Below are 3,465 nucleotides of genomic sequence, written 5' to 3' on the forward strand. Positions count from 1 at the left end.
TTGCAGTGATTTCTGCACCTAATTCAGACTTGTATTTAATTTTCTTCTTTTTTTATATATAAAAAGCACCCACCTTTGTATGTGACATTTTTCTGTTAAACATGTAGTTCTCACCTGGCCTAAAAACTAATATGGGGCAAACCAAAACTGCGTAATTTTGACTCTACTCCAGTCTTGGCCAGCAATGGTTAATAGCAAATTACATTTTTTGAAAGATAGTTATAGGATATGTTTATAATTTCATTGAGATACGTTTTCTGCCGAATGTTCTTCAGTTAACAAAAAAAAAAAAAAGAAATATTTGCAGTGTCTGGCTGTATAATAATACCGTAAGTTTTCTGAAGCCCTTGACTAAGAGCTACAAAGACCCAAACCTGTCAACCAGTTAAGTCATTTGGGTAAAATTGTGGATACTGCCTTTTTTGTTTCCCATGCATTATGAACAATAAGTGTATTCTGAGTTTTCCACTGAAGTTACGAAACACGTTTAAGTTACAATTTTTAGTCCTGATATTAAGGTCTTGTTGTTCAGATTAAGTGTCTGTTTTGTATTCTAAATTGTATTTTAAAAGAAATAATCTCTCACCTACACTTGAGTGATCATCTTGCCCTAAAGCATCAAGTTCATCTGAATGAACAGAGAGCTCCAATGAAAGGTAGTGGTTTGGTAGCTGTGGTTAGTAGTATAATTATGGTAGTACTTAAGGACTTATTGAGAGTGTGTAAGTAGAGAGTAGAAAACTGTGAGTGTAGGAACTGTCTCAATAGACAAGGCTGAGTCATTTTGGATGAAAAGATGTATAATGGACAATTGGTGAGGGCTAGAACTGTAAGTATTTTTTAACTCTAAAATTTTTAGAAGGGTTTGGATATGGGTGACTTCAGCAGATGGAAGGAAGAGGGAAAGCAGAGAAATCTTGCCTGAGTTGTCATAAAACAAGGAGAGGAATAGAGGCAGCTATGAATGAAGATGAAAATGGAAAGAGGAGAAAGAAAATTACTTTTTTATGTCACCTGGGGTCAAGGAAGATCATTCAAAATTTCTTTGTATCCCAGTGCCCTACTGAAAGACTTCAGAGGCTGCTCACTAGTCCTCTGCATTTTTCTTCCAGGAATCCACATGTGACAGAAGAGAAGAGAAACACATCCTGACTTAGGGTGCATGTGGGAAGTCTGTTTTGGTTAAAACTTCAGCTCAGTGGCCTGAGAAGAAAATTGGCTAAAATATTTCAAGCTTGCTTTACAAGCTTGAAATTATGTTACAGCAATTGAAAAATATTACAAGCTTGTCCAGTGTGTCTTTTCCAGGATAATGTGATTTCTAATTCTTTAGAAGTTTCACATTTGGAAGGGAACCTAGGAGTTGAGAAGTGGAAAATGTGATGACTTTGAAAGATAAATACTCAACTTCTTTGGATTTGCTTTTCTCAACGAGGCAACTGTTGCTTCTTATGCTTCGGAGTAGTCTTGCCTTAGCTGTGTTTGCCTGATGTACCCCTGCTTCAGACATACTTTGGTATCTGCTCCTCATGCCTGCTTCTGTGCAGGACAATGCTTCTAAGCCAGGTGGTTGAAAAAGGCCAAGTGATATTTTTCAAGGGTTTTCACTTCTTAGGTCAAAAATTGAAGTCACTTGCATAAATTTTCCACACTCTATAAAAAGTGTTTAATTATTTGGTATCTCTTTGTCAGCCTTCAACTTTGTGTGCTGAGACTTGTGCTTCCCAGCTCTACCTAGGTAAGTGTTGGAGCTGCCGATGTTTTGAAGGCTCTGGCAGGAGAATGCTCTTCCAGTCCCCCGTGAGAGGTATGTTAGTAGTCCATCTATTGATCCCTAAAAAAGATTGCAGGAAAACTAGTTAAAGTTGTGCTGGTTTTCTTTCTTTGTAACTTTCTACAGGAGATAGTAATCACAATTCCATCATTGAGTTTTTGGCACTCTATTTCTTAAAATTTCCTTTTTGAAGTGCAAAAGCACTGCAGCCTGAGCCATCTCCCCAGCTTCCCCTCCATCAGTTGTGAGGCCATCGGCACTCTGCTGCCTGATTTTCAATAGCTGGGTCTCAATCAGAAGGTTAGGAAAATGTAAAAACAAGTAAAGTGAAAGAACAGGCAGTCACAGACATGTTTTGATTGCCTGTAGTGCTGGAAGTCAGGGGTGCTTGGGAGACAGCTGGTAACTTTTCTGTTAAAACTGCAAGTCTTCAAATATATCTGTAAATGTCTGTAAATCCTGTTGATTAAGTCTTCATTTACCTATTAGCTGTCTAAATATTTGCAGAGATACTACTACTGTCAAATGAAATAAACCAGATTGGCATGAAAATATTTTTTCTAATGTTATTTTATTTGCTGTTGTCCAAGTGTTTATGTCTGTTATCAATTTCTTTAGGGGAATGGAAGCATTAACAATCATGCTGCTGAACTGGGCTTGAATGTGTTCCCTTCAAATAAGAAATGGGGTGTCTGTGTTCACTCTCTGCTGGAACAACCTGTAGAGAGTTTGCTGCTATTGACTCTTCTTCAGCTGAAGGTAGGGGAAGAAGGTTGCTGTAGGTTGCCTATGCTGGTCCTCTTATGTCCACAAATGCACCAGTTCCTCTTGTTTTGATTTATAATTTGCATGGTTATCCATGGTTTTGTGAGAAGGGATTCCCAATGGCTGCTACAATATAAACCCTGCAATGGGAACATACCTCAGCTGCTGAGGGTGACAGCTCTGGGCTTGGAATTGAGGAACTGACATTTTATATACAATAAATGGGGATTTCTGTGTAGCTGTCGAGTGCTACTGCACACATTCCCCTTTATTTGATCTTCCTTTTTGGTGAGTGTGCCAGTTTAGGTGTTCTAATTTATGACAGACATGGGGTGTTATAAGACAATTCAGGAAGCCAGCAGGATTTTTTTTTGAGATCTTTTGTGCTTATTCAAGTGTTATTTTAAATCCAGGTCACGTATTACTAACTTGTATTTTGAAATGAAAAACATGGCAACTCTATGTATTATGACCCCTACATCTCAGTAAGTTAATGAGGTTGTCTTGGTTGCCTGGTTAAATAGGCAAGTGCACTTCGGGCTGTCTCAGTTTTATGCTATTTCCACCCCCAAACTTGTACATTACTTAGTAATTGCAATTTGTGACCGGAATCCTCATTTTTAGTGCAAAGTATTTGCATTTGTATGTAGTGCCAAGAGGGGGCAGCAGCTTCCTTCAAATCTTCAGCATTAAGGTGCCTTTGAGAAAGAGAACCTACTGTTTTGTGGGTTGGTTGTTGGGTTTTTTTGTAAGGAGTTTTTTTGAATTTAAAAAATAGAATACTTTATTCATTAGAACTATTTCTAGTAGCATGTAATCTTAAAATTACGAACATCCAGTCTAGTTGACATCCCGTAGCAAGTACTTAGCAGGGGACACATCTTACAGTTAAAAATTGTCCTCTCTATATATCAGTGTAGCATATG

Source organism: Pipra filicauda, unplaced genomic scaffold (genome assembly GCF_003945595.2).
Source record: "Pipra filicauda isolate LSUMZ 115617 unplaced genomic scaffold, ASM394559v2 scaffold553_size308853_pilon, whole genome shotgun sequence".
NCBI classification, from domain to species: Eukaryota; Metazoa; Chordata; class Aves; order Passeriformes; family Pipridae; genus Pipra; species Pipra filicauda.